This window comes from Cimex lectularius, unplaced genomic scaffold (genome assembly GCF_000648675.2).
Source record: "Cimex lectularius strain Harlan isolate CLEC.00 unplaced genomic scaffold, Clec_2.1 scaffold104, whole genome shotgun sequence".
Lineage (NCBI taxonomy): Eukaryota > Metazoa > Arthropoda > Insecta > Hemiptera > Cimicidae > Cimex > Cimex lectularius.
Genome location: NW_019392737.1, coordinates 665354 through 679765, shown reverse-complemented (window position 1 = coordinate 679765; position 14412 = coordinate 665354). Strand labels below are relative to the sequence as shown.

The window sequence follows — 14412 nt, the reverse complement described above, 5'->3', positions numbered from 1 at the left end:
ATCTGACTTGTTATGTCAAAGTTGATTTGACTCATTTGCATTAACAGCCACCCTCTCATTTTACACCCTAAGGGTAACAATAATTGTAGCAGTTTTCAAACTAACCGCCCTACATGGAACATGCAGTCGAAATTGCTGTTCACCTGCTGACATCTCTTCCCCAAAAAATGTATAATTTCTTAAATACCATATTTATAATCATTCCTAACAAATTTTGTTGCAGTTTTCAAATTGCCCGCACAACATGGAACATGCATTCGAAATGCTGTTTACCTGCTGACATCTCTTACCATAAAAAATTTATAATATTTTAAATACTATATTTACAATCATTCACCAAAAAATTAAACAGTCTGACACAATTCTCTCTTTAATTTTATAAATTATTGTCAGCATCCTACATGGCACAAAACGCAGATTGTCATGGGACTTAATGGAAAATCCAGTGGGTGTAGTCCCAGGGGTCAAACATTTTAGCGTTAGAACTTCGTTTAACGAGGAAAACTTTGCAATTGATGCGATGCAACTAACTATTGTATCACGAGTAGGCTTTAAAAATTTACATTCATTTTGTCATTTAGGATTGACCATAATAAGCTTTTGATAACACTGTAGCACAATCTTTTTACATATTTCAACGTTATACAACCATTGGTAGTTTCCATTGGATAATAATGAAGACTTTTCTTGTTCACTTTTATAATAGCAATGAGTGTTTTATTAAGAAAAAGGACCATCTTCGGTGAACATTTCCCCCTATCCGTATTGAACGCACCAGCCCAGAGACCGTAATATCGAAGCGAGAGGAAATAAAATCCAATTTGTTAGAATTATCAATTAAACCAAAACCGTTACTATAAATGCGGACTTATCAATGTTTCATAGACATTATTAACTGTAAGAAAACATAGAGAAAGTAAGCGGAAGCAGAATATGGTCAACACTTATCATCTTATCAATGGACGATTTAACGCCATGTAATATATTAGTGACTAGTAATCAATAAACCCCAAATTTTGTAATAACCCTTTTTATTATAAGGTCTGTATAGAAAGTCTATACAATTTACTAATTGCAATTAAGTAAGTTTTGATTTCGACAGTTCATCGAATGTGAAAAATCCTAGATTTCCGCTTACCGAGGAAGAATCGTTATGATCACCTTCGGCAATCGATGTTTAATAAAATGTAGAAGCAATTTAGTAAATACTCTATTGCTGACGTTTCTAAATTTCGATGTGAAATTACCGAGCAACCGAAGGCTCTCGTTGAAATGAAACGATCCGCCTTTTTGGTCAATTTACCAAGTCGGCCTACGTGGTCCGGCGGATCAATTGTTACAGTAAAAAGTGTGTAATACAATACAATAAGCCCAGTACAACCGAAGCCTAATGCGTTAAACGAGCTTTTAAACAACATATTAGACGTGAAAATAAACATAGTTAAAATCAGACTAAGAAAAGCTTTCAAATTGCACTTAAGATTTGAACAATATTTGAATTGTTGACTGATAACAGTGTTTAAAGTTTTTTAAATTTTTTTTATAAACTATCAAATGAATTTTGATTATCATTGATTTTAAGCTTCGAAATTTCTTAATCGATTTTCTGATGAGTTTACATTCCGAGGTACGTCTTTATTTTAACTAGGAAAACATCTGGCTCCAGTAAACCCGCTCAACATATCAGTTTTTTTTTCTTTCCGACATATAACCAAGGGTAGAAATCAGATACGATTAAGTAAACAAACTATGTTGAGGAGAAAAAAATTCTGCCTCGCGTAACTGTTTTATTATTATTTTTTTTAATCGTCGCAAGCGTCGGCTTAACTTTGTTACTTGTATTTACGTACTTTCGTGTTTTCTGTTTATAACTTCTTTTGTACGATATATTTTTCACGAGGCCGACTGAAGCGCGGATTACAAAGAGACGCCAAAGGTCGTAATGGACAATAGACGAGGTGACTGAGCAGAGACCGCCAAAGGAAGATTTTTTGTTTGTTTTTATTGTGAATTAACCGATGTCAAATTAATACAGGATTCAAATTGATTTTTTAGGGATGGTTAGGATTGATTTTTTACAACTGAAAAAAATAGTTGTTCCTTCTTTCAGAAGATCAGAAGAAGTCTCACTAAAAACAGTGGTAAAATAAGAAAACAAAATATAATAATCAGATGTTAAACGGCCAGAGCGTTATTAAAAAAAGGAAGAAATATATAAGAATAATTGCAATCAACAAGAGACAGAATGTACAAAAATAATTATAAAAGAGAGAGAGAAAACTTACGTTAATATTATCTTTGACGTGAATGATGTCGATTGTAGACAAATATACTTTCTTTCTCTTTGTCTTTCTACTTAATTTATTTAATTGTATTTTGAAATAGATTATTAGCAGTTATGCAAATGGGCGAATAATTATTTAAAACTTCAAATTAGTAAAGGAAGTGAAAATTTGAAATTATGCTTCATGAAAATCTTTGCTTCCATATTTTATTCTTAAGCTTAGCGCAACTATTAATGTTAATGACAAAGAACATAAATACCACTAAACATAATCGAGTCGGGAAACTGTCTATTGATAGCACTCGTTTTAACTTGATTATTAATTTTTTTTTTACTTTAAATTTACTTTTAAACTTTTATTCGCTCTTTGACAGGAGGTCGCGGGACCTTTGGCTTTTGAGTGTACTAGGAATATTATTCGGAAAAACAGTTAGGAAAGTTCCAGGATATGTACATCGAAGTATGATTGAAAATTTTGTTGTAATTGTTTATAACTAGGTCTTTAATAAAATGATTTCTTTAATTGTGTATAGTGCTACTGGAAACATAAAATGGCGCGTTTATAATAGATCTTAGTAACGGTGGTTGTTGTTGGGTACCCGGCCATATAGGTTTGGAGAGTAACTAAGAGAGAGGAAGCGGAGTAGGCCGGGAGTCCCTACGTCCGGATTTAACCACGGCGATCCCTCTGACGCTAAAAATGCAACATGGCTGTATGGGCTGGATTGGTAGAGAAGCTCTCAAGAGCACTGTCGATAGACGGCCCTCGGAGGATGTCATCCTCACCAGGATAGGCCTTCTGAGATTGACAACGGTCTCTTACTTTTAGGCCAGTATCCCGTATGCGACAAATTTCGTCAGGTGCTTCTACACCTAAAATACAACAAAAAAGTTATATGAACCATGGTCCGATTCTCAACCCTTTTGGAGATAGTCAACATTTTGTTTTTTTCAACTATTTAGTGTTTTCCTCATAAATCGTAGCTCTTGAAGTATTAATATTTTTGGTGAAATTCAAAACAAAAGTATCGAAAAGAGAGTTAAATTTCCTTTAAAAAAAACACCCTTTTAGAACTTCCAATTTAATTTTTGGTAAAAAAACAAACACTAAATCTTTCGAAACTGTTAATTTTAAAATTTGTAAAAATAATAAAACAAATCTGAATATCATTAGAAAAATTCTCGGTAAAGCTTGACAAATTTCCTACCTTCTCGTTTAATAAGTTTTCTTTAATTACATACAACCAAAATGCAGACATTTTATGCTAAATTGGAAAAAAGTGTTGACGGTGTGAAAAGGGGGAATGGATTTAATATAGTAATTCAACTTTTTGTTCTGGATAAATAAAACAATTCAAAAAGAAAAAAAAATACAAAACACATAAAAAAAAGAGGCAATATACATTACGAACAACCAAAGCAGAAAAATTGGACAAAATATCTGCACTAAACATACGCAAAAGATAAAAAGAACAACAATGCAGAAGTTGTAATTTGTGTCAGAATAAAAAGCGGAATAACGACGGGCTCAGGGCGCCACCTTGTGGAGCTCCTGCATTGCGTCCATTCGAAAAAAATGTATAAGATAATTACCAAATAGTTCTGAAATTTTTTAAATTATTAATATGTTTATAATGTATCTAGGAAGAACACAAATCTTACCATTCGTTTAAAATTTCGACTTAATTGGTTGCATTGTTCCTAAGAGCAAACAATTTAAACAGATTAGATTGTTTCGCAAAAAATGTTCAAAACAAATGTTATTGCAAAAATCTCTCTACAATCAACAGATACAGGTCAAATTGTATTATATACAATTCCTGCCTCGGGCTTCTAGAGCTTAATTGGCCAATTTATGGAAGGCGGAAACCACAGTTTGACCCCATAACGATTCTGGGACGTTTAAATTGGCATATATTCGGTTTCGCTTTTCCATCGTTACATCCGACTATGATGTTTCTGAAAGTGAAACCGATAAACAGACTTTGTGCTGCAATGTCTTTTCATAACTGCACTGTTTCAAGTGCTCATAATGAGGAATGTTGAACAAATCTGTATGATAAATAAGCTGGAAAAAATCTAAATGCTGATATTTCCAAAAGGTCCTAAATTTCTATAAGATTGTTGTTCTTTTAGGGCAATACTCTAAATTATAATTTAAAATATTATAACACTCTAATTCATAATATATCAACATTTGAAAAATATGGTTTTGTAAAAAAAATTAATATTGTACACTTAATCTGTTGTTATAGTGTAATGATGAAATAATGAAATCTTCAAATGAAAATGTTTTGCAACACATTTAATTACAAATTCTTTACTATTATCTTGACAAATCGTAATATAATCTTTAAATTTATATTGTTTGCCATTTTCTTTAATAATATTGTTAAAGTCCACTCGACCTTTTTAGTAGGAAATCTATGCGACTTTCTTCACTCAATTTATTACAATTATTCAATATTTATGGGACAAAAAAAGTTAAATCATTCTATGATGTTGAATGAGGGCTTAAATTAATATCCTTTAAGGTGATATATACATAGAGGGTTCAGGGAGATTTAGTGCAGGATCGATGGTTTGTTGCGTGCCTCTAGGATAATGATGTTTACTTATAAGATTAATGCTGCAGACCCGTCAGTGTTACATATGAAAGAACTTGAAAAAAAGTTATGATATTATCGCGTTGAATTATTTATTCTCCAACTGGTATAAAAAAGGTTAAATACGGGTTGTTCATCATTCTAATAGATACGTATTTTTGAAATAGGGCAAGAAACGTTGAACTAAATGCATTTTTAACTTTTATAATTTATTGAGGGAATGTAAATATTACAATACATATTAAAAAAATATGGCCTTGTGATTTTCACATTAGACAAAGAATATAATTCATAATAATAGAATAGTACTGCCTATAAAATTCCTGGGAGACTTCTAGACTTTTATGTGAGAAACGCGAAACGCTTAACAATTAATGATCTTAGTATTTTTAAAATATGATAATGTTAATTAGGGCAAAATTTAATCATCGAAATAATAACGAATAAGCGGACCATGTTATAACTTTTATTGGAAAACATTTTAATCGATATATTTAATAATAAAACATATTCTTATCACCTTTGTAAATATGAAAATTTTAAATAAAAATTGTTGTTTGATCGCGTCTGAGCATCATGGTCTGTCTGTTTTTTCTCGCTGGTTTGACCCGACATACGGGGTTCGAAATTTCTCCATTCCAGTGGTCTGTACGCATATATATATATATATATATATATATATATATATGAAGTACAGTTGAAATTCTTCCATTGTGATTTGACCAAAACACCAATTTTACTTAATTTTAATTCAAAATACTTAAAAATGCTTAGTACAAAGTTACTAATCAAAATATTAAGTTTATAACGCTTTAATGCTTTAAATGAGCAGTGATAACGGAGAAAGGAAGGAGAGAAGAAATAGTTCATCGGTTACAAAATATAAGTATTAAAAACTTTAAATTTACTAATTTCGTGGTCCGCTTGACCAATTAATATATTACAATTAATTAAGGTTTTTAGTTGAGAAAAAAAAGTCAATGGCACGAGCGGGATTCGAACCCACGATCTTCTTCTTTACATTCCTCATGAAATATTTAGAAATATGTATAAAAATATCTATTTCCAAAACCTTTTGTGGAGGTGATTGGTTTATAGTTTTGTTTATACAGATTTTGTAGAATCGTTCTTTCAGGACGGATGTTTCTGACATAAATATTGCCTTTGTATTTTTTTTTGTCTTTATAGTTTTGAGAAGTGAGTTTAGAAAAAAGGACCTATCATCTCTTCCCACATTCTGTTTCCTTTGTCTACTTAACCAAGTATTTGTAATGGCCCCAAAAATCGTAAGTGTCATGTTACTTGTGAGGCAGAATCTAAGTTGTTGTACCAAGTCCTTATGCTTGTTACGTTATGCTTGGGGGCTTGTTATCAAAACAAAAGCAAAAAACGCTGCAAGAAAAAAAATTAAAAGTACTGTCTTGTCGTATAAGATTTCGCCGAAAAATCAAATTCACTGCTCATTTTAGTTCAAAATATTTGAAAATGTTTAGTACTAAGCTCGTAAAGAAAGAAAGGCTCATTGTCATTAGTTTCCTTTTTCCTTTTATAAATATATTAGTTAGTAAATTATCACATAACGCATTAAACATGAAACTTATTAATGCACAAATAAATAAAATTCATACATAATTTTCCCCTTCAATTAAAAAAAGATAAAAAACGGCAAAAGCGACTTGATTGTTAATTATTGATCAATCACAATATATATATTTAATCTAGAAAGTTGATTTTTTTTTAAACTAAACACGCCATTTATTTTTATGCCATATATTTGTATTAGTATTAGACCAGGGACGCGGCCCGAAATGTAGTAGTAGCAATTAAAATATATGGCATAAAAATTAAATGGTGTTTAGTTTAGAAAAAACCTTTCTATATTTAAAATATTTTTACCATGAAATTAAATTAAAATTAATAAAAAAAATGAATTATATTTTTCTTACTTTAGAAATGAAACTGCTCAGTTCATAAATTAGCATTGAATTATTTGCGCGCAAATGCTGTGTAGTTAAACGCTCAACTGTTTATGAAGAAAACCCTTGTTTGATGACTTTGGAAAAATCATAGAATTTTATGCTAGTATTTTGTGATATGAACTGTTGATGTTAATGCGATGTCCGACACATACTTGAACATAATAAATCCTAAGTCCTCCCGAAAATGTCTTTAATGTCTAGATTTGAATTTTTATGTCTGCCCAGCTAGTCTTTCCTAAAATTTTTTTATTCATTTGTTAATATTTTATTTCTTCATGGAGGTTCCGGCGGTAGTGACCGGCTGTCGTGTCCCACAATATTACTACATGTTTTTGACAAAAGTTTATAGTTTTTAATTTAATAAATATTTTAATTTCCATGTAACCAAAGTCCGTTGTTTCTGATTGGTCTCACGCACCTGTTACCTTTGACTATATTCAATCAGGCCTTTTATATTACATTCTCCCCATAGGTCCTTTTGATATTGTACTATAAATGAATATATTGTATAAATAAAACAATATGTTCTAAACAGAATGTTGTAACGGAACGTTCAAAACGTATGAGAGACGGTGAAAATAAAGTTTTCATAAGCGGGTCTCGGAATTCCTTCCTGATGGCATTATTCGGCCGGTAATAACGGCTGGATTATTCCGATTCGTACCACGCCCTCTCTGCTCGAGCTGCTGGGGTTCATCAGGGCTTTTTTTATTCACATGACCTCGCAGGATCGGGGTATACAACTGACGACGTTACCTGTCTCCCGATCCACACTATCAATTTTCAATTGTGTTGATGGAAACGATCAAACTCGATTATACAATTTTGCAGTCGTTACAGTGTACGTCCTACGTTTCAGAAATATACATGCATATAAAAAAAAATTCCATCTTCTACCATCACATTTTTCTATCATCGTTCCAAACTAGGATATAAAACTATAAAAAAATGATCAGAAATGACATTTAGTAGATAAGCGACAATTTAATCTTAACGAGGTCCTTTTTTTAAACGTCTTCCCATGTTTATTTTCTCTGTGTTTTCTGCCTTTCATATGTATTGGGTTGTCCGGAAAATAATGCAGGATTTTAAGTTTTCATTAAAAAAAATCTATATAAAATATTCTGTTTACGTTTACNTGGGAAATTATTTTGATTAAAGAACATTGCTTTAAAGTAACTAGTTTCTTTTTTTTTGTTTAATACCAAAATCCTGCATTATTTTCCGGACAACCCGATAGATAAAACCTAACAAAAGTTTATATCACTTGGTCGATCAGAAATCAACAAAATCCTTATTCAGATTTTAATACGGAATCAATAATTAACATAAGTACTGGATGTCTTGGCCGACCCCACATTTCCTCTCCCTAATTCTGAAGTGTTTGAAAGACATTTCGGCCCTAAAAGTCTTCGTAGTTGTTCACGGTTCCTTTAAAGTGATTTTTAAAGTCTTGTGTCTTAAATTTTGCTAATTCGGTCGACACTTCACTTTTTGCACTATTCTGTGATGTGCTCTAGATATTCTTGGATAGGATTCGGACGAAAACACAAAATTGCAACCAAAAGCATAGGTAGTAATAATTAGTAAAGTGTGAGGCGCCTCAGCTTGTATTGGCTTAATGTTTGAGTACTCGTTGTCACACCTCACTCTAAAAGTCTTCATAATTGTTCTGTTTTCTTGTTGTCTCTTTCTTGGGTAGGGATTCTAAATCGGTCTGCTGTCTTGGTATATGTGTTGAATGGAAGTCGGTAGTATCTTGCTCATATACTGGAGGGTAGGAAAGATTTTTTTCAATGAAAATGTACAGTAAATTCCTCATTCAGTCTTGTCTTCTACATTTTGCTCCTTTGTCTTTGATAAACTCAGGATGTTCTTTGTTGTTGAAAGTTGCTTGATTAGAATTCGAGTTAGGAGGAAAAAATTGCAGTATAATAAGAATAAGTGGTATAAAGGATAAGACCAAAATGCTCCCTTGTAGAACACCGCGGCCGGCTTGTACTGTCCTAATGCCTGAGCATTCGTTTTCACACGTCTCCCTGAAAAAACAGTCAGTGAAATATAATTCCAGGATAAGGTAATGAAGAGTGGGTAGGAATTGTTTAGGTTTTATATAAGATGCGTGGTTCCCAGACCCTATCAAAAAAGTGTACATTACTATAAAATACATTTGTGATACTACAACTATAAAATTAGAAAATCCCTTTACATATTTCAGACCAAATATTATACATTTACTAAAGTTCAAGAGCACAAATAAATGCCACATTTTTCAGTTTATTCCTTTGATCAGACAAGTTTAGTTTTTCAATTCATTACGTAGTACTTCTTAAGAGAGGGCTCGAGCCGATTCCACTAACAAGAAAAGTACAATAAGCCAGAACGCTGCTGTGCTCGTGGAACATAAAACCCCACATCTTAGTTACCGTATCCATCATCGTCATAATCTTGTCATTTATTAGTTTTATATAACTTCAAGGGCTTCCGGTTAAAAGAAAAAATTACGATCATCTGAATAGACGTTAATTTTTTAGATTGCAGTATAAATGGCACATAAAATGACACATAATATACTCCCTTGTAGGACGCCGGCTCATACTGACCGAATATCTGACTTCTTCTTGCAGCATCTTACTCAGAAACAGCGGCCAGGATAATTAAAATTAAGTGAGACAGTTTTAGACAATTAGACAATTTTTACTGTCGACCACAACTATCTAGAATCGACATACATAAATAACAATTAATTAAGGTTTCCAGTTGAGATAAAAAAGTAAATAGCACGAGCGGGATTTACTTTTTTATCTCAACTAAAAACCTTAATTAATTGTAATATATTAATTGGTCAAGCGGACCACGAAATTAGTGAATTTAATAAATAACAATCCACAGATATTTTAAATCATAATAAACTAGTAAAATTATTTTGCAAATAATGATTTTATTAGATGTGACATACTTGATCGGATAAATGGGAGTAGATTGCTTAAAAATTTCAATTAATTATTCTTTTCATTTCAACCAAGATTTTAGATTAAATGAATAATTAATATGGTCAATTATGATCAGTAAACGTATATGGATTGCTTAAAAAGTTCTTTTTATTTTAAGGTTAGTGTTGTGTCATTGTTAGATTTAGAGTTCCTTCTTAGGTTTTTCCTGTTCTGAAAAATTAATCTCAACGATTCCTTACCGTGTGCAATGAATAAATCAAAATAGAATTTAATAAAATAATTAGATGTTTTAGTCATACTAAACTGGGTATTGAGTTTTAAACCCAGTGTAATGATCATTATTTCGCAAAATATTCTCATCTTGACATAGAAAATTTTGGTACAAAGAAGGAGTTGAATAAATATAAAATTGGCGTTTCTCCACATAAACAAACTCTCCAATAATCAGTAATTAGAAAAAAAGTCTTTTAAGAAATTGTGTTATCTAAAGACTGTATTCCTTTTATTCTTTAGAAAACAAATTAACAGATCATCTTTTTTACAAAGACGAAAGAAAAAAAGGCTTAGTGTCACATCTGGGATAAAAGTAAAGCCTTTCCCCCTAAGGAAGTTGTTGATAAAGATTTGATGTTTTTTAAACTTAACTTTCCCCAATTCCTAATCTCAACACGAACCCTGAGAAATTCGTTCATAACAACGAACGTGATTGGATTAATATTCAAATTAACTTTTTGCCCTTAAGTGTCCATTATTGGTAAAACGGTTATTAGGTACGATGCGAGGTTGCGTTCGGTTTCATTAGGCAGAGGTAATCTATTATCAGTTAGTAAGAGATTCAGCCCCCGCATTCACGCATCCATTCCATTGTTGATAGTGGTCCGTCAGGTGGCACCGACTACCTGATGTTCGGTGTCCTTTGATCTCATCCTGTTTGAAAAAGTCAGGTTCACATTCAAGAATTCATCCACCCTGTTACAAATTGATTTCCTGTTGATTTCATTTCAGAGCTCAAAGATGGACTAGAATGCCAGCTATGAATGTTTTTGTTTAAAAGTATGTATATTAGTTAATTATTGTTAATTGCTATTTTTTTAAATCGATTAAGACCTTTAAAGTTGAATAGGAAAAACATAAAAAGGTATAATTTATCATTTGCCTACATTGTCACGATGTTCAACTCTGGAATGCATTGAATTAATAAAACATTCCTCTGCTAAGATAGAAAGTAAACTGTAATCGCTACCAGTAAATTGAACACAAAATACGGTTTGTACTACAACGACTTCGGCTTCATAAGCGGTTTGACGAAATTGGGCTCGGAATCACGAGATGATGGGAGAAATTCGTGATGACGGATAGTGGTAATATATGAATCGCGTGCTTTTTTGACACTGGTAAAATATGTACGATAGATTCGAGAAGGGGAAACAATTGTTGAAATGATAAAACCGGAAAGAATAATAAATCTGGGGCGATTTATTTCACCATTGGCTTTTATCTTCTCTTTTTTGTATCAGAACACAGATTTTTTTTTTCAGAATACGGATTTGTCTCACAATTACGTTTAAATAATAATAAATTAATTGATGTGAAATTATAATCGATTTAAATTGAAATTATAATCGGTTATATCTGAGACCTAATACAAACCTAGAGCATTAAATATTTCATTTTCTTTGCCTTATGTTCTTCTTATCAGCCGGAGTATCGTGGATGGTTAATTTTTTGGTGGGAATCGAACCCAAGACTGAATTCTGAAGGGTGTAAGAGCCGTGAGCCTGACTCGATAACCACTCGGCTTCTTCGGTCCCTTAATTATTTCATTCATAATTTATTAATTTAAATGAACATTTATGGTTTATCTTTAAACAAATTTACGCTCTACTTGTTTATTGTGAGAGAATAACTTTTGCCTGATAATACCAACATGTCTTATACCCTGTGTATTTATGGTGTTTGCTTATTTTTGACAAGCGTTTCTTAGAAGAAGAAATCATATCAGAAAAATTAATTCCGTTCAAATGGAGATGACTGACCAGACGGGGCAGTCGAAAAGTTATATCGAATTTTGATTTGCTTGTTCGTACGGAGTGGGAAAAGGTTAACACACAGTTGTAATTTTTGATCAGTGACAACAGGGGAAAATGGAAAAAGAAAAGGCGGAAAATCAGAGAGCTGTCTCTTATTCGCATTTGTCGAAGGAAAACACAGTCCAACGGGAAAATATTCGACAAAACCTTTTCCCGTATGCATGAAAGTGCTCGCCGACCTGGGCGGGCCTGTGAACCTCTCAGCACCGGGGTCAGAGACATTGAAGGGGTTTCCAGCTAGGAAAAGTGCAATTTCCTTTTCCAAAATCACCTTTTTATATCGGCTTTGTGACAATTTTTTCCACGGTACTAGCCTGGAAAAACGAAAACCGTCAATTGTATATCTAACTAACAAGAAAAAATACACTTTTAATATTATACAATTCAACTTACAAAATAAATTATGTTTCAGTTGATAAATATGGATATTTAATCATCTAAAAACTGCACTTTATATTACAGTTTCTTGTTTATAATAAACGTTGTCCATAGGAATTATAGGATATTCTGCTACTCATGTTACGAACATTGCCAGTAGATTCTACATTCAAAATGGTACCTAAAAGTCCTAATTAACTATGATCCGAATCTCAACAGTTTCGGAGTTATCCTATTTTTTAAGATTTCACGACCTTGCTTCAAATAAACAATAATAACTCCAAAACTAAAAGGTTTTGGACAAATCCGTTGATATCATTGAAAATTACGTTAAATTTCCAATAAGACGTGATCAATACTAAACTTGTAAACGTGAAATAAGCGTGTTAGAAGCCAGAACTTTGAAATTTTTTTTTTCAAAGTTTAAAATTTACTTAGGTGACTCTAAACTACTATTTCCAAACCTAGAGACCTGCAAATTTCATCAAACGTACTCCATTTAATATCCTTTTTAGTATAATTTCTTTTTTCAAAGATGAAAAATTGATGGAGGAAAGGAATAACCGTGGCTGACGGGTTAGTAAGGTGGAAAGATTAATAATTATAAAAAATTACCTTAAGTTTTTTAAATGTCCACCACGGACTCGTCAGCCATCGTTTTTTCCTTTAGTAGTTTAGAATCACCTAAGTAAGTTTTTAAACTTTGAAAAAAATATTATTTTTCTAAGTTCTGGCTACCAAAACGCTTATTTCTCGAACTTTACAAGTTTAGTATTGATCTCATCTTATTGGAAATTTAACTTAATTTTCAATGGTATCAACGTATTTGTCCAAAATCTTTTAGTTTTGGAGTTACCATTGTTTATTTGAAGCAAGGTCGTGAAATCTTAACAAATCAGAAAAAGTGGAATAACTTCGAAACTGTTGAGATTCGGACCATAGTTAATTAGAACTTTTTGGTTCCATTTTTTTGAATATAGAATCTACTGTCAAAGTTTGTAACGCGGGTAGGCGAATACCCTGTATATACTAAGACTACCTATGCCCCATTATTTCCTTAAGAACTTACTCCAGCTTACTTTAATTACATACCAAAAATAAGGATTTTCTTTAAGAAAGGATAATATTTTCAACAATGAAATATACATTATGTCTGTTCATTACTACCACTTTGAGATAGTTTGTTAAGGTCTGCAAGTTGTCTGGTCCTGTCTTGCTTGCGTGTAAATCCATTAAAGATTTTTTTTCCTAGGACGTACTATGTGACAAGAGCTACGGTATTCCATTGAATAAATGGATTGAAGAGGAAGTTGGCACCTGAATCGGCCGGAAATCTCAACGGAAGAGGGTTATGTTTCGATGAATACTTCCATACTATTTAGCGAATAAACCTCACCGCGTTATAATCATGATCGACCATAATCATACGGTGATTTGTTCACCGTTTGCAATTAGATTAAACATGAATGAATTTTAAGGTCGAGTGGAAAGGTTACAAATTTTTTCATTGTTTGTATTTTTGATTGTTGTATTAATGATTGATGTGTATTTTTTTGCGTCTGATTAATAATGAAGGAGAACTAAAATTCATTGGGATGGAAGGACATCGCTTTTATTTCTTTATTCCACCTTGTTTTCAACACAAAAGGTCTTTCTTTTATTTTAGCGCAAATTTCAACGGAATGAATAAACACTTTTTATTACTAGACCAAATGAAGGCATAAAACTCTTTGACATAAACCGGTGTGGTTCGTAAAAAGTTAATACTGCGTGAAAGACATTTTGAACTTTTATTGTATCCTCTTCCCTTTGCAGATAAAAGCAATGACATACTTAAATAAAAATATTGGTCTCATGCTTGAATATTAAAAATAATAGAAACTATTGATGTATTGACTTTTAGCATAATTAATCAGCTTAACAAGTTTTCGAACTTATTATTCGTTAAGATTTTATCGAGATAAACATTCCAGGTCAATTAAAATTTCATAAATCAGGATCGGGTGACTTGAATGCGTCAAGCACAAAGGTTTCGTAACTAGCTGTGAATGAACAGCTGCACTCGCTATGTGGTATAGCCCTTACAGCTGTCCGCAGGCCATTCGTACATAAACATGGACA

General features: G+C 32.1%; 1 protein-coding gene across 7 annotated transcripts in view; it reads left to right on the top strand.

Annotated features, from left to right (window-relative positions):
- Positions 1 to 14412, top strand: part of LOC106665649 (neural-cadherin) — a 538139-nt gene that overhangs the window by 721 nt on the left and 523006 nt on the right. The window lies entirely within an intron of this gene.